Source organism: Apodemus sylvaticus, chromosome 7 (assembly GCF_947179515.1).
Source record: "Apodemus sylvaticus chromosome 7, mApoSyl1.1, whole genome shotgun sequence".
NCBI lineage: Eukaryota > Metazoa > Chordata > Mammalia > Rodentia > Muridae > Apodemus > Apodemus sylvaticus.
Genome location: NC_067478.1, coordinates 83,215,837 through 83,234,407, shown reverse-complemented (window position 1 = coordinate 83,234,407; position 18,571 = coordinate 83,215,837).

Genomic DNA, 18,571 nt, shown 5'->3' with positions numbered 1-18,571 from the left:
TAAATTTTAGGCTAGACTGGATGATATGAAGCCTTGTTTCAAAGTGGGGGATGGTGAGCTAGAGAGACGGCTTAAAGAGGAAGAAGCAGCATGAGGACCTGAGCTTGGACCTCAGCCTACTCTGAAAAGGCTGGATAGGGCTACCCAGGGACTGTAACTCCAGCACTATTGGGGGCTGAGACAGGAGGATTGCTGGGGTTTGCTGGCCACCAACTAGTTCTAGCTTCAATAAGAGAACCTGTTTCAAGAGAAGGTAAGAGAAGGACACACAATCTCCTCTCTGATCTCTAAGCAGCGCGCGCACACACGCACACACACACACACACACACACACGCACACGCGCGCGCACACACACACACACGCCCATACATACACTACATATTCACATGTTCACACACAAAATTAAAGGGAAGGGAGGGAGAAACCCCATAACCAGTGGGAAATACACATGCAGATTTATGAATGATTGCCTCATGTGATTATGGAGGTCACATGCCATCTGTAATGTGGAGCGGAGTTCTAGGTCCTACACGAAGGCTTGAGAACCAGGAATGCTGGGATCTGAGGGTGGCCAGAAAGGACAGCATAGCTCAGGCACACAGGGCAGATTCGCCCTGCCTCTACTGTTCTGCTCTCTTAACTGATTGCAGGAAGCCCACACACAGTGACAAGGGCAAATCTTCTTTCTCAGTCAGCTGAGTTAAATGCTAATCCATTTTGAAACACCTGGACCAGCGAGCTAGCTCAGGGAATAAAGGCGCTTGCCCCCAAGCCTGACAACCTGAGAGTGACCCCCAGGAATTCAGTGGAAGGAGGTAAGCTACTCTCATTTGGATATTTCCTTCTGGGAATACACTTAGAAACAATATTTTATTGGTTGACATGATTAGATAAGCCATCTGAGGCCAGCTTGGTGGCTCAGCAGGTACAAATGCTTTCTGTGCAAGCCTAAAGACCTGAGTTCAGGGCTGGAGAGATGGCTCAGTGGTTAAGAGCACTGACTGTTCTTCTAGAGGTCCTGAGTTTGATTCTCAGTAACCACATGGTGGCTCACAGCCATCTATAATGGGATCAGATGCCCTCTTCTGGTGTGTCTGGAGAGATCAACAGTGTACTCACATACAGTAAGTAAGTAAATAAATAAATAAATAAACAGATAGATAAATAAATAAATAAATAAATAAATAAATCTATCTTTAAAAAAAAGACCCGAGTTCAAAACACTGAGACCCATGTAAAAGCTAGATGCAGTGGCATGCAACCACAATGACAGCACTCCTGTAGTGAAATGACAGGTGGAGGCAGGAGAATAGCTGTCCAGACTACATAGCACATTGGCAGAAACAAGAAAGACTCTGCCTTAAAACACAATGGAAGGGGCAAACTGGCTTCTCTCTCTCTCTCTCTCTCTCTCTCTCTCTCAAAGATTTATTTAATTTATGTATATGAGATGAGGGCATCTGATCCCATTACGGGTGGTTGTGAGCCACCATGTGGTTGCTGGGAATTGAACTCAGGACCTCTGGAAAGAGCAGTCAGTGCTCTAACTGCTGAGCCATCTCTCCAGCTCCACGAACTGGCTTTTCAAAAGTCATCCTTTGATTTGCTCATGGGCCATGGCCCATGGGTACCTCCCTAATAATCAGTTGGTTAATTAAAAAAAAAAAAGGAGGTCAAGACGAGGTTAATTTAAAGATTTAGTTACCACCTTCTCTGTGACACCAGCAATTTCATTCTACGAATCTGAAATAATGTTGCACCATAAGGACCTTTGCTCTTCTCTCCCTCGCTGGTTCTAGAGGTCCATGGCCTGTGCAACATGCTTCCTTCTCCCAAACAGCCATGGACTCACAACACTGCTTTTGCCCTAATACTATTTGGCAGAGTAGGTCTTGCTAGGGCCTGTCACCACTCTGCTGGGAACAATGAACACTATTGCACTCGGTCATTGTGTTGTGCGGTCCTCACTGGCTATTGGTGACTCTGCAGGCTGGCACTACCATGACAGTGTTCCTTTTCTCTGGGCTTTGGGGCTCTCCCTCTGCTCCATCAAGAGCCTTCTGGATATCAGAGTCTGTATCAGTATAGGAAAACCAAAACCAAAAAATTCCTTTACTTCTCTGACCAGTGAGCTCCAGGGCTGGGATGACAAGCGGCTTCCACCAGGGTCTGCTTTACACAGGTGCAAGGGATCTGAACTCAGGCTCTCATGTACTTTGCAGACTGAGCCATCTTCCCAGGCCAACCCTGAACTTCCAACATTCCTGATTCTGCCTCTCAAGTGCTGGGAGGGCAGATGTGTGCCACCTCACACTGCTGGCTTCGAGACTGTCCTTTTCCACTCTGTATTTATTCACTGTATATAGACACATCGCCCTGTCTTTTGTGGAAACCCACTTAACTTCTTTCCATATCTTTCTAGTCTGTCTTCTCCAGGGATAGGGAGGTAAGCCACACTAGCTCATTTGAGTTCTTTCCCCAATTCATACTTCCAGTCCCACTTAGGAAGAGGTCTGGCGGGTGGCTTTGATCAGCTGGATATGTAGTTGTTATCTCTGTAAGCAGCTGTAAGACAGCCTTAAGCCTAAGCTGTAAGTCTTAGGAGCAAAGAAATTCCATTCTTCTTCAAGTTAACCAGACACTAGGTAAACACACAGCCCTAGAAAATCATTCAGCCCGAGACTACCTCCAAACCAGCATGAAGGTAGCAGTCCTTGAGGTCTATCAACAAGGGAGAGGTGAGAAAGGGAAGACATCACTGTGCGAGTGAAGCAGCTGAATTGCCTGTAACCATGAAGGACTCTTTCCAGACTCCAGGGCTGGGAGTGCCGTTTTCCCAGGAATAATGGAACTAGTGTATTCCCCCAAAACCGCAGCAGATAGAGCAGTGGGATGTGCCTTTGAGGGCTCTTATTCAGGAAAATTATGAATAAGAATGGAAGGAGAAGGGCTGGAGAGATGGCTCGGTGGTTAAGAGCACTGACTGTTCTTCCAGAGGTCCTGAGTTCAAATCCTAGCAACCACATGGTAGCTCACAACCATCTGCAGTGGGGTCTGATGCCCTCTTCTGGTGTGTCTGAAGACAGTGACAGTGTATTCACATACATAAAATAACATAAAATAAATAAATAAATCTTTAAAAAAAAGAATGGGGGGCTGGAGAGATGGTAAGAACACTGACTGCTCTTCCAGAGGTCCTGAGTTCATATCCCAGCAACCACATGGTGGCTCACAACCATCTGTAATGGGATCGGATGGCCTCTTTTCGGGTGTCTGAAGACAGCTACAGTGTACTTACATATAATAAATAAATGAATCTTTAAAAAATGTTTAAAAAAGAATGGAAGGAGATAGAAGAAGGAGGAGGGATAGGAGAGCTATTATTTTATAGGCTATGCGTGCACGCGTGCATGCATGCACACACAGACACACACACACACAAACACAGACACCTGGAATTACCCTATATATGGATTTGTTCCTCTCTGAAGCCTCAGAATGCCGAGTTAAAAGTCACATGCCGTAGCCAGGCGGTGGTGGCGCACGCCTGTAATCCCAGCACTCTGGGAGGCAGAGGCAGGTGGATTTCTGAGTTCGAGGCCAGCCTGGTCTACAGAGTGAGTTCCAGGACAGTCAGGGCTATACAGAGAAACCCTGTCTCGAAAAAACAAAGAAAGAAAGAAAGAAAGAAAGAAAGGAAGGAAGGAAGGAAGGAAGGAAGGAAGAAAGAAAGAAAGGAAGAAAGAAAGAAAGTCACAATTGCAAAGAGTGTCAGTGGAGTACTCAGTCACAGATGGGACATCTGTCTCACACACACACACACACACACACACCTCGCAGGAACCATCATGGTAGAAGGAGTAAAAAATTTGAAGAATCAGAAGCTGGAGAGGACCTCAGGAAAACTGTCTCTGGACACGACAGGACTGCTGTGCTCAGGAACTCACAGCGGCCGCTGCCTGCACGAGATCAAGACAGCCAACATGTTAGCACAGAGGGAAAGGTATTCATGAGCCCCCACCGCTAACCGAGGAGCTACTGAGAACTGATGGTTTCTGGAGGAGAGAAAGGCCGTCTTCTTTAAGCCCCTGGTGGGCCAACCATGCTCCTGTGAATGGCCCCACACTCAGGAGTAAACAGATGGTCCAAGCTGGGCTCTGTGGGCTAGTGAAAGCAGAAGGGAAAGGAAAATGAGAAAGAAGATGATGATGACAAGGGCATGAAGTTGGACATGGCAAAGAAACCGGGGTCGACTCAGGAAGAGTTAAAGAGCAGTGTGTGTGTGAACTGAACTCAGGTCGGCACACAGAATGACAAGACAGCACCTTTATTTACCTGCTGAGCCGTCTTGCTGTCCATCCATGTCTAACCCCAAGGTGTTTTTCCCAAAGTGGCTGCATTTTAACCTCTCCCCAGAAAGACGCGAGAGCCTCAATCTCTCCTCACCTCTGTCCACACTTTTACTTATTACCTACCGCTTTTGTCCCATTAATGAGATGCATTATTTCACATTATCTTAATTTGTGTTTTGTTTATTTATTTATTTAAGAATTATTTATTTATTATATGTGAGTACAGTGTAGCTGTCTTCGGACACACCAGAAGAGGGCATCAGATCTCATTACGGATGGTTTTGAGCCACCATGTGGTTGCTGGGATTTGAACTCAGGACCTCTGGAAGAGCAGTCAGTGCTCTTAACTGCTGAGTCATCTCTCCAGCCCCGTTTTGTTTGTTTTATAGTCAGGACTTCCTGCAGCCCAGCCTGTCTTCAAAGCCAGTATGCAGCTGAAGATGACTGAGGTGTGGTGTTTGTTTTGTTTTGTTTTGTTTGAGACAGGGTTTCTCTGTATAGCCCTGGCTTTCCTGGAACTCACTCTGTAGACCAGGCTGGCCTCGAACTCAGAAATCCGCCTGCCTCTGCCTCCCGGAGTGCTAGGATTACAGGTGTGAGCCACTATCGCCCGGCTGATGACTGAGTTTTTAAGCCTCTTTTCCTCTACCTCCTGTGCTGGAATTACTTTTTCTCTCATTTTGTAGGTTTTCCTTTTCACATTAAAAGAGGCCTGAAGAGGGCACTGGGTCTCCTGGAACTGGAGTTACAGAGAGCTGTGAGCTGACTGATATGGGTGCTGGGAACTGAACCCATGTCCCCATCGTCACCTCTTTCAAAATAGGGCATTTTTAAAAAATTAGCCAGTGCCGGGCAGTGGTGGCGGACGCCTGTAATCCCAGCACTCTGGGAGGCAGGGGCAGGCGGATTTCTGAGTTCGAGGCCAGCCTGGTCTACAGAGTGAGTTCCAGGACAGCCAGGTCTATACAGAGAAACCCTGTCTCGAAAAAACCAAACCCCAAAGTCCAAAAAAAAAAAAAAAAAAAGAAAAAATTAGCCAGGTGGTGGTGGTGCATGCCTGTAATCCCAGCACTCTGGGAGGCAAAGGCAGGCGATTTCTGAGTTCGAGGCCAGCCTGGTCTACAGAGTGAGTTCCAGAGTGAGTTCCAGGATAGTCAGGGCTATACAGAGAAGCCCTGTCTCAAAAAAAAAAAAAAAAATCCAAAAAAACCAAAAAAAAAAATTATTTATTAAAAAATTGTGCCAGAGGCAAGAGATGACTCAGCAGTTAATAGCACTGACTGCTCTTCCAGGGGTTCTGAGTTCAATTCCCAGCAACCACAAGTGGCTCACAACCATCTGTAATGACCCTCTTCTGGTGTGTCTGAAGACACTGTACTCATATAAATAAAATAAATAAATCTTTAAAAAAAAATTATGCCAGGTGGTGGTGATGGTGAACACCTCTAATCCCAGCACTCAGGACAGAGAGGCAGGTGGATCTCTGTGAGCTTGAGGACAGTCTGGGCAACAACATGAGCGCTAAGACAGTTAGGGCTACCCTGTATTTGATGTTATATGTATTATGTGTATGGGTGCTTTGCCTGCATGTATGACTGTGCACCACACATGTGCCTGGTTCCCACAGAGGCCAGAGAGCATTAGACCTGGAATATACGTAGTAGTAACATATGTAGTTACATACGTTTGTAAGCCTTCCTGTTGGTGCTGGAAATTGAATCTGGGTCCTCTGGAAGATCAGCCAGTGCTCTTAATCACTAAGCCATCTTTCCAGGCCAAGATAGGGCATCTCTAGTGTAGATGCAGGCTGGCCTCGAACTTGAGATCTTTCTGACTGAGCATGGAGTGAGTGCTGAGATTACAGGCATATAGCACCGTGTTTGGCTCTCTTTTCTCTGACTTGACAGTTTCATTTTTTTGGTATAAAATTTGTAAGTTATATTATTAATAATAAGATTATGGAGCCTAGTGTCTTAGTCACTGTTCTATTGCTGTGAAGAGACACTATGACCACAGCAACTCTTAAAAAAGAAAGTATTTCATTGGGCCTGGCTTACAGTTTCAGAGATGTAGTCCATTGTCATTATGGTGGGGAACATGGTGGCACACAGGCAGGCACGGTGCTGGAGAAGGAGCAGAGAGTTCTACATCTGGCAGCTAGCAGCAGGAAGAGCGCAGAGCGGCAATGGGCATTGGGCTTAGCTTCTGAAACATCAAAGCCTGCTCCCAAAGACACGCCTCCTCCAACAAGGCCACACCTCCAATAATGCCACTCCCTATGAGTCTGAGTGGGGGATAGGGGATGGGGGAGGCGGCATTTTCATTCAGATCACCTCACTGGGTGTGGTGGCTACTATAACCTTAGCCCTAGGTGGCTGAGGCTGGAGAGCTTGAGTTTTAGGGCACTGGGCTATATGAAATTCTGTTTCAAAATATCAAAAATAAAGAAATAGGACTGGAGAGATGGCTCAGGGGTTAAGAGCACTGACTGCTCTTCCAGAGGTCCTGAGTTCAATTCCCAGCAACCACATGGTGGCTCACAACCATCTGTAATGGGAATGATGCCCTCTTCTGGTGCATCTGAAGACAGTGACATATACATAAAGTGAATAAATACATCTTTTAAAAAAATAAAGAGGCCGGGTGGTGGTGGTGGCGCACGCCTGTAATCCCAGCACTCTGGGAGGCAGAGGCAGGCGGATCTCTGAGTTCGAGGCCAGCCTGGTCTACAGAGTGAGTTCCAGGGCAGCCAGGGCTATACAGAGAAACCCTGTCTCAGAAAAAAAAAAAAAAAAAGTAAAAAAATAAAATAATAAAGAGGCCAGGCGGCGGTTGGTGGCGCACGCCTTTAATCTCAGCACTTGGGAGGCAGAGGCAGGTGGATTTCTGAGTTTGAGGCCAGCCTGGTCTACAGAGTGAGTTCCAGGACAGCCAGGGCTACACAGAGAAACCCTGTCTCGAACCCCACTCCCCACCCCCCAAAAAGAACTAAACTAAAAGTGAAAGCCGAGTGCTGTGAAGCAGGCTTTCATCCCAGCACACAGAAAGTAGGTTTAAGACCAGCCTGGAAAACAGGTGAGACTTCCTTTCAAGAAAACAAAAACAAAAAAAACACAAAAACCACCACCAACAAAAACCCAAACCTGAGGCCATTGTTTTGGACAGAGCTCTCGCAGTAGACCCAGACAGATGTTGCAAACACGGATCAAGAGCAATCAAGTAGTACCCCAGATATTATGTATCAATTTCATACAAATAAAAATGGGCTATTTATACTAAAGTTTACCAAACAGAAACTAAGTTGCTATCTGACTTTCTGAGAAATGACAAAAAGAGAAATTCCCCAAATAGGACAGTTATAAGCTTGATAACAAATTGCTATTCCTCTTAGTTCCCGGTCCCCTCCCCTGAACAGGGTTTCTTTGTGTAGTCCTGGCTGTCCTAGAACTCTATCTGTAGACCAAGATGGCCTCGAACTCATAGAGATCCACCTGCCTCTGCCTCCTGAATGTTGGGATTAAAGGAGCATACCACCATCACCCGGCAATTCCATTTAACTCCTTTGAGGAAGGTAACCAGACGTTACCTATATTTCTCCTGTTCAGTCTCCTCGCCAATGCCTTACAAGATAAATAACTGAAACAACTGCTTTGCTTGTTTTGTTTTTGTTTTCTTTATCTTTTTCTACCTATGTAACTAACCTCTTCTGCTTGGCTCATTGGCTTATTGTCCTCTTTGTAAATCAAAAACAAAACTCATTAAGGACCAGTGAGATGGCTCAGTGGGTAAAGGAGCTTGCCAGGCAAGTGTGTGGACTAGGGTTCGAATCCCCAGACCCATGTAAATGTTGTGACAGTCTTTAATCTTAGTGCTTGCGATGCCGAGGTAGGGAATCACCAGCCCAGGCTGACTATCTGAATTGTGGAGCTCTATTTCAAGCGAGAGCCCCTGTTTCCATGTGTTAAGTAGGGCAGATGGCAGTTGAGGAGGCCATCCAGTGCCTAGCTCTGCCCTGCATGTGTGGGCATACACATGCCAAAAATATTTCTTTCATCATTTGGACTTCTGGCAATGGTAATTTACTTACTCCTCTCAACAATCTTATGGGGAAGATTGCTGTTAATTATTTTATAGTTGAAGATGATAGGCCCAGAGAAGTTAGCTAATCTTCTCAAGCACACACAGCTTATGAATAATTTTCACCTGGGACTGAGCTGAACTCTACCTTGAAGGAGAGGCAAAACCTCAGACAACGGAAGTTCAGGAGTGAGTTATAACAGTAAGAGGTGACCATGCCTAGCTGAGGAGCCTGCTGTGAGGTGGGAAGGAATGGACAGAGCAGGTGGATGTAACCTGAGGCTGAGGAAGTGGGGGGGGGGGCTGGCTATGGAGGAATGAGTGAGCTGGCCTGATGCTTTGGACTCAGCCAAGTGAGGTAATACTTGGTGTTTGAAAGTCAGTAGAAGCCGGGCAGTGGTGGCGCACGCCTGTAATCCCAGCACTCTGGGAGGCAGAGGCAGGTGGATTTCTGAGTTCAAGGCCAGCCTGGTCCACAGAGTGAGTTCCAGAACAGCTAGGACTATACAGAGAAACCCTGTCTTGAAAAACCAAATCCAAAAAACCAAAAAAAAAAAAAAAAGTCAGTAGAAGAAATCGCAGTGGTTTTTTTGTTGTTTTTTAAAAACATTGAAGGCTGTGTATGTGATAGCTACCTGGGGTTTCTATGATCTAGGCTCATTGCAATGAGGGCTCCCCCCTCTCAGGGATTTCAAAGTAGGGGAGGCCTGGAAGGATTCTAGAACGGCCTCAGCATGGGGCTCACCTACCGGGTCTCAGCAGAGTCTACTCTTACACTATTCTTTTAGTGTAGTCATGTGTCAGTGACTCATCTATTTTTATGTGCATTTCTTTTTTTTTTTTTTTTTTTTTTTTTTGGTTTTTTGAGACAGGGTTTCTCTGTGTAGCCCTGGCTGTCCTGGACCTCACTCTGTAGACCAGGCTGGCCTCGAACTCAGAAATCTGCCTGCCTCTACCTCCCAAGTGCTGGGATTACAGGCGTGCACCACCACGGCCCGGCTTTATGTGCATTTCTGATCTGCCTGCATATGTATGTGTCTGTGTGAGGATGTTGAAGCTCTTGTGAGCAGTCATGTGGGTCCTGGGGATTGACCCGTCTCTTAGAAGAGACAATTCTCTTAACCACGGAACTATCTCTCCGGCCCTTTGTTTGAGACTGGGTCTCATCTCACTGTGTAGCTCTGACTGATCTGGAACTCACTAGGTTGATAAGGCTGGTCTTGAACTCACACGGATCCCCTTGGCTCTGCTTCTGAGTGCTGGGTTTAAATGCATGTACCACTAATCCCCTGTACAATTTTTCCTTTTTCTGATGCATTCTTGCACCTGCTACTGTAGCATATGTGGAGTCTACTCTTACACTATTCTTTTAGTGTAGTCATGTGTCAGTGACTCATCTATTTTTATGTGCATTTCTTTTTTTTTTTTTTTTTTTTTTTTGGTTTTTTGAGACAGGGTTTCTCTGTGTAGCCCTGGCTGTCCTGGACCTCACTCTGTAGACCAGGCTGGCCTCGAACTCAGAAATCTGCCTGCCTCTACCTCTGATCTGTCCTCTGAAGAGGACAGTCTTCAGAGTATGATATCTCCACCACATGGATCCGTGGGGTAGGGATACCACACTGCTCAGTTACTTAGAATTGGCAGTTGACTCCCCCCTTTTGTTTGTTTGTTTGTTTTTGGAGTCAGGGTTTCTCTGTATAGCCCTGGCTGTCCTGGAACTCATTCTGTAGACCAGGCTGGCCTCAAACTCAGAAATCTGCCTGCTTCTGCCTCCCAAGTGCTCGGATTAAAGGTGTGTGCCACCACTGCCCGGCCAGACTTAGCAGTTGAAAGTTTTATCCCCTGAGCAATCTCAGCAGCTTGCACCTTTAATTTAACTTAAACTTTATTTCAGTTGGGCTGAAGATGTAGCTCTGTGGTAGAACTATTGCCCAACAGGGACAAAGCCCTGGGTTCCAGCTCTAATAAGGCAAAACAACAATAAAACTCTTTTTTTTTTAATTTTTTACTTTTTAAAAAAGATTTATTTATTGTTATATGTAAGTACACTGTAGCTGTCTTCAGACACACCAGAAGAGGGAGTCAAATCTCCTTATGGATGGTTGTGATTCACCATGTGGTTGCTGGGATTTGAACTCAGGACCTTGGGAAGAGCAGTCAGTGCTCTTAACCGCTGAGCCATCTCTCCAGCTAACAATAAAACTCTTAACAATAGAAACTTTCTTTTTTTTTTTAGGATTTATTATTTTATGTAATTAAGTACACTGTCTCTGTCTTCAGACGCACCAGAAGAGGACATCAGATAATTGTGAGCCACCTTGTGGTTATTGGGACTTGAATTCAGGACCTCTGGAAGAGCAGATGGTGCTTTTAAACACTGAACCATCTCTCCAGCCCAACAATAGAAACATAATGAATTTTTTTTAAAACCCAGGGTGATGGCTGTAATCCTGGCACTAGAGAGTCTGAGAAAGGAGTGATCCTTGAGCTAGGCAGCTGAAGCTACAGAGTAGAAATAAAGAGTCAAGAGTTAAAAGAAACAGAAACAGATGGAAGGCAGCAGGCTTTAATCCCAGGACTCCGGAGGCAGAGGCAGGAAGATCTCTGTGAGTTTGAGGCCAGTTGGCCTATAGAGCTAGTTCTATGACATCCAGGAGGGGTTTTACACACACACACACACACACACACACACACACACACACACACACACACACACTCACCCTGTCACCCAAGTAAAATATAAAATAAAATAAATGGGTGGAGAGGGAGTTCCGCAGTTAAGAGTGTTCTTGCAGAGACCTCAAGTATTTGGTTGCATCTGCCTTCTGAGTGCTGGGATTAATAGGGTGCAACCCACACTCCTGAGCTCAGGTCCTTCCGTTTGTATGGCAAACACGTACCTGGCTCCCCAGCCCCCACTCTACTATCTTTCTGGCCATAAAGACATTCTGGGCTGAACAGATGGTTCAGCAGTTAGGAGTGCTGGCTCTTCTGCCAGAGGTCCTGAGTTCAATTCCCAGCAACGAAATGGTGGTTCACAACCATCTGTAATGAGGATCCTATGTCCTCTTCTGGTGTGTCTGAAGACAGCGATAATGAATTCACATACATGAAATAAATAAATAAATAAATCTTTTTAAAAAATTCTGCTTCCTGGAGGCTGCTTCCTTTTGGATTTCACCTTTCTGACTCTTGATGTGGGCTTCCAGTTTTCAATTTCCCCAAAGTTTAAGTAGAAAGAATTCCAGGGCCCTAGTAAAAGAGGGCAAACGGTACTTTACAATTCCACCAGCAGGTGTCTCTGCTGCCAAGGGAAAGGGTTCACTGGGTTCTGTTTTACAGGGGCCTGAAAAGAAAGCTAATGCTCCCGAAGCCAGTCCGAGGAGCAGAAAATGCGCTGGGCTGTCAGCTGGCAACACTGGTAGAAAACCCGAGTAACACCCACTCAGTGCAAGAAGCAGAACATCAATCTTAGTCGGGAAAACAGGGAGAGGTTTGAAGAAGACCACTTAGGACCCAGAGGCAATTCCCAAGGCAGATGCTACGCACAGGAGACACTGGCAAGGAGAGAGGCAAGGAGAGGAGAGGAGAACCAGGTGCAGAGCCAGAGACAGAAAGGGAAAGTTCCAAGCATGCCTTTAGTTCTGACTTCCTAAGATCTTAGGTACACTTTAACTAACTAACTAACTAACTAACTAACTAACTAACTAATTAACTAACTAACTAACTAACTAAGTCACTCACTCACTCACTCACTCACTCATTCATTCATTCATTCCTTTCTTCGAGACAGGGTTTCTCTGTGTAACCCTGGCTGTCTTAAAACTCGCTCTGAAGACCATGTTGACATCAAACTCACAGATCTGTCTGCCTCTGCCTCCCACGTGTTGGGCTAAAGGTGTGCGCCACCACTGCCTGGCTTTTATATTTAAGAGAAAGGATCTAGATACACAAGATTCTAGCTGGGCTCGGTGGCTCACACCTGTGATCCCAGAACTTGGAAGATAGAAGCAAGAGGATTAGAAGATTAGGGTCCTGTCGGCTACATGGCAAGTTCAAGGGGAACTTGGACTATGTGAGACCTTGCCTCAAAACCAATCATCTAACACTCCAAAAGGGCCGGGAACATGGCTCATTCAGCAAAGTACTTGATATGCAAAGATACCATGGAGGCCAGAGTTTCATCCGGAAAAACACACTTGGTGATGCATACTTGTAATCCCAATTGTGAGGGGGCAGAGGCAAGAAGGGTGGTCATGGCTTGTCTGCCAGCCAGTCTGACTGAATCACCAAGCAAGAGAGGCACACAACAGGGAGAGACTGAGGACAATCCCTGACAATTTGCCCTCTGGTCTCCACACATAAGTACACACATACAGACACATAAATACAAAGACCACCACCAACAACAACAACGACGAAAACAACAACAACAACAACAACAACAACAACAACAACACTATTACCACCACCATCAAAACCAATATGCCCAGATCTGGCCAGGATTGGCAGTTTGTACTCCTCAACTTCAGGAGGATAGGAAGTTTGAGGATAGGCTTGGATATATAACAAGACCCTGTGTCAAACAAGCCTTGGATGGGACCTGCCTCTGCTTTCAGAGTTGGGGATTAAGGGTGTAAGCCACTAGGCCTGGTTTTTAAAAGGCTTTATGGCATAAGTACTGGAGATCTGATTAAATGAAGAAACCTCAGCATAAGGTACACACATGTTTGTGGGAAAACATTGTCCTGGATGGATATTTTCTTCTAATGAATGTTCCAGTGATATTCTATATCAAACCAAAGTTGGGAGCTGGAGAGTGTTGTGGGAGACTGGTTTTGCGTGTGTCAGGGCCTGGATATACTTATCCCCAGAACTGTAAGACAATTATCAATGAGGAAACCCCCAGGAGATGATCTATCTATCTATCTATCTATCTATCTATCTATCTATCTATCTATCTATCTACTTATTAGAGGAAGAGACTGAGTCTGAATGCTAATACAGTCAAACATAAATATGTAGAAAACCAGCAGGGCCCCATGGCATGCCCCTGTAACCCCACCCATTCTGGAAACTGAAGCAGGGCTGCTTGAATCCTGGGCAGGAGATGGGAAGAGCCCAAAGAGAGAGCTTGAAAGGCTAAATGATGGTGGAGCACAGCTTTAGTCCCAGGACTCTGGAGGCAGAAGCAGGCAGATCTCAAAGTCTGAGGCCAGCCTGGTTTATAGAATGAGTTCCATGACAGTCAGGGCTACATAGCAAAACTTTGTCTCAAAAGGGGTGGGTAGGGGAGATAGCATTGGTGGGGCTGGAGAGAAAGCTCACAACTAAAACATCAAGAAATAAATGGGGGTGTTGGCTCAACTTGTCTCTGGATCTCTATATATGTTCCATAAAATGTGTGTACCCCCAAACACATCACACAGACACAATACTATAAAAATAAGTCGGGCGTGGTCTCGCATGCCTTTATTCCCAGCACTCTGGAGGCTGATTTCTGAATTCAAGGTCAGTCTGGTCTACACAGTGAGTTCCAGGTCCATCAGGGCCACTCAGAGAGTGGTCTTCAAACAACAACAGCAAAAATCAGAATGAAAAGTCTTCTTTAGAAGGCTTGAAGATATTTGGGAATGGTTTAAGGGATAGGAGTAACTATAAAAAAATCTTCAGTCAAATCTTACTACACACACTAAAAAAAGGGGGCAAGTTTTGTTTGGGTGGGGCATCATGCGTGGGGCAACTGGGAGCCAGACTTCAATGGAAAGCTTCTATCTGCTTTCAGGAACTTCTCCGTGGTGCTTTATAGCTGGACACCAGGTTGTTCTCTTTGGCTGTTTAAGCCTGTTTCTAGGCAGTCAGAGGAGACATGCAAGCCAGACTGGGTTGATCTGGGATTTAAGAGGAGGTAAAAGCCACACAACCGAGATGGTGAAATAAAGGGCAGCCCCAGCACAGAGAAGCCTCACATTCAGACGCGTCTCCCAGACACCAGGGTGATTGGAATTTCAGATAATATGGCCCACAGTGTCCCAGTTCCTGTGTGCTGGCAGAATTAGCCTCAAGTAGTATGTCCCTGGTTTCAAAATTAGCAGAATAAAAACATTCAGCAACATTGTGTTTGGTATGCAGATGTTTTGAATAAAGTATACATGTCAACTATCTGTCCCTGTGTCAGCTGATTCCAGAGATGTCCAGAGACCAGATCCTCCTTATAATCTCAGAGCTCTGAAAAGCTTGAGGCAATATGGTGAGGATACAGTTTGCTGGTAAGCTGCCTAGCATTGAGGTTAAGTTTTCAAAATGGAAAAGCACGCAAGTGGATCTCTGTGAGTTCAAGGCCAGCCTGGTCTAGAGAGTGAGTTCAAGGACAACCAGGGCTATACAAGGAAATTATATCTGGAAAACAAATGGCTAAGCATGCTAGGTGGTGGGGTTGGCCTTTAATCCCAGGTCAGAGAGCCAGAAGCAGTGGATCTGCGTGAGCCTGAGGCCATGGAGGTCCATACTGAATTCCAGGGCCTTCAGGCTACACAATGAGACCAGTCTACAAACAAACAAACAAACAAACAGTACAAATAGGTGGCCCAGTGGTTGCAGAGGACCTGGGTTTGATTCCTAGCACTCACATGGGGGGTAGTTCACAACCATCTGTAACCCTGGGTTCAGGGGACTCAATGCCTTTTCTCCTTTCCTTCTCTCCTTCTCTTCTTCTCGCCGCCTCACCTCCTCTCCTCTCCTCTCCTTCCTTTTTCCTTTTTCTTTTTTTGTTTTTTTTTTCTTTGTTTTTTTTTGTTGTTGGTTTTTGGGTTTTGGGTTTTTTTTCCAGACAGGGTTGTTTTTGTTTTTTCAAGACAGGATTTCTCACCAGGCACTGGCGTCACACACCTTTAATCCCACCACTTGGGAGGCAGCAGAAGCAGGTGGATTACTGAGTTTGAGGCCAGCCTGGTCTACAGAGTGAGTTCCAGGACAGCCAGGGCTACACAGAGAAAAACCAAGGGGGAAGGGGAAGACAGGGTTTCTTTGTGTAGTCTGGTCCTGGCTGTCTTGGAACTCAGTCTGTAGACCAGGCTGGCCTTAAACTCACAGAGATCCACCTGCCTCTGCTTCTGGAGTCCTGGGGTTAAAGGTGTGCGCCACATGCACGCCTGGCTCCAGAGATTTTTTTCCTAGCCTTTGCAGGCACACTGATACACATGCATATTTGTAGGCAAAATACTTATATGAAAAAAATTTGTAAATCATTAAAATATTTTCTCTATTTTTTTAAAGACAGGGTCTTATTATATAACTTAGGTTGGCCTTGAACTTGTGGTAACCTTGTCTCAGGTTCCCAACTGGTCACATTACAGACCATACCTGGAACAGATCCTAGATTTTGTATCACTTATAGAAGCATGAATTTTTTTCTTTTTGTGATGTTATGGATTGAACTTAGGGTCTCATACATGCAAGGCAATGAATGAGGCAAGCATTTTACTATAGCGTTAGAGTCCCCCAACCCCAATCTTTTCAACCTTACGTGTGTGTGTGTGTGTGTGTGTGTGTGTGTGTGTGTGTGTATGTGTGTGTGTGTGTGTGTGTATGTGTGTGTGTGTGTGTGTGTGTGTGTGTGTACTACGGAACATGTGGAAGCCAGATAACAACCTGCAGGAGCCGTCTCTCTCCTTCCACCCTATGGATCCCAGGGATCAAATGGGGGTCAGTCATCAGGCTTTGCAGAAAACACCTTTACCCCAGCCCCATCTCTGTGACTGCCCTTTTAAGATTTTATTATATCACTATTATGTGTATGTGTCTATACTTGTGCACATGCGTGCATGGTTGGGAGAGTATGCAAGCCATAGTGTGTACATACCATGGCACAGGTAGAGGTCAGGGACCAGCCTTTCGGATCAGTCCTCGCCTTTCTCCCTGCTCAGGCAGTATGTCTCTTGCCCTGTCACAATCTAGCCTCTATGTTAGCTGGCCCTTGAGCTTCCAGGTGATTCTCCTGTCTTGGCTATTATCTCACTCTAGGAGTCCTGGATAACAGATTCCAGTCACTACATCTGGCTTGTTCTCATGGGTCAGTGGTGTGGCACTCAGGCCATGAGGTCACCATGGGGAATGAACTTTTGACCCAGTGAGCAGATGAGCCTTCATCCCCCAGGCCTCTGTTCTACCATCGTCAACAACAATGTCTTGGTTTGGGCTTCTTAGGTTTTGCAACCACACAGAATGCCGTCACACTGTGGAAAGGTTCATTTTAGTCTTTGAATGTACCTCTGCCTTTGCAGAAAGCAAGTAGTTGGATATAGTAGCTGATTGCAGCCATCTCTTTGCCCTGCTCTTACTAAATGGCACGTCTCTGAGATTTCAGCAACCCAAGACAGTCCTCAGAAAGGGGCAGGGACACACACACCTCTTGGGGCAATTCATTAGGGCAGTGATGTTCTTTCCTAGTGAACAGCAAGCAAGTCTCCCTCTGGGAGTTTTATAAGAGACACCATCACAGGCCTGCTGTTTTCATTCAGATACTTCAGGGCCCTTTGTCTGCCTTCCAGCAACCCACCACCTCCTCTTCTCTACTGCTATTCTAATCAGTGTTCAAATATATAGGATAGTCAACCTTTTGTTAAGTTTCAAGCCTGGAGCTATCTTTTTAAGATATCAAAGCATATCTGGCTACCAGGTACTCCCACTATCCCCATTCCCAATAAGTTACAGGGTACGGCTACCATACCCCACCCCTTACCCTAAACATTCCAACCCAAGGCTTCCTTCCCCAGAGGCTCTTCCCTATATAATCCACACATTTTGGTTACATTCCCTTTTTTGTAGCTTTGGCCTCCAGGCTGCTCCACCAGGTTCCCCTTTCCTTTCTCCTTTCCCCTCTCAAGGGGCCCAGCTCAGCCAGGTCATGCCCTTTCTGAACTCTCTTAGGTATGTCTGCCTCTGGCTAAGCTCTCCCACATAGCTATAGAAACTTTCTCCCCCTACCATGCCTAGGGACAGCCATGTCCTTTCCTTTCCTTTCCTTTCCTTTCCTTTCCTTTCCTTTCCTTTCCTTTCCTTTCCTTTCCTTTCCTTTCTATTTTAATTTTTTTTTTCATTTCTAAAGAGAAAAGGTTTCTATTGGGCTTGGGTCAAGGAAACACATCATGGAGGGAGCACATGGTAGAGTATAGTTTCACTTCATGGCCAAGAAGCCGAAGAGAGGGAGAGGGAAAGAGAGGAACACCAACTTCCTAATCCCACATTTCCTTCTAAAGACATGCCCCAGCTGGGCAGTGGTGGCACACGCCTTTAATCCCAGCACTTGGGAGGCAGAGGCAGGTGAATTTCTGAGGTCGAGGCCAGCCTGGTCTGCAGAGTGAGTTTCAGGACAGCCAGGGCTATACAGAGAAACCCTGTCTTGAAAAAAACCAAACCAAACCAAACCAAACCAAACCAAACCAAGCCAAACCAAACCAAACCAAACCAAACCAAAAAAGACATGCCCCAGACCACCCAAAGACCTCCTACCAGGTCCCTTCTCTTAATAAAGCATTCATAACCATAACCTCCTAATAATGCCACATCGGGCAGCAGAGTTTTAACATATGAGCCTTGGGGCTCGTTGAAAACAAAAACTAGTACAGTAGGTTGAATCTAAACAAGTCAGCCTTAGTTGAGTAATGTGATTTTCCTTCTGGCGTCTTCCTTCATAAGGATTAGAAATAGGGAAAGAATCTGCAGAACACCAGCTCCCGCGGCAGCCGCTGGCATCTCAGTCCAAAGCCTGCCACTTCAGGCTCTGTGACCTTGGACAATCCTTTTAGTCTCTCCACTTCTCCTTTTCCGTAGCTGCAGAATGTGTCTAATAATATAATACCTCTCCAGACATTGTTGTGAGATTTTGTTTTGTTTTAAGACAGGTTTTCTCTGTGTAGCCCTGGCTATTCTGGAACTCGATTTGCAGACAAGGCTGACCTGGAACTCCAAGTGCTGGAATTAAAGGTGTGTGACACCAGGCTTGTTATAAATATTAAGTGATTTTATAATATTCTACAAGTATACTGTGCAATCTAGTGCTTGGCTATTATTATTATTATTATTTTATGATGCTGGGGATTGAGGTCTCTGAGCACCCAGCAAGTCTTTATCCAGATCTTGA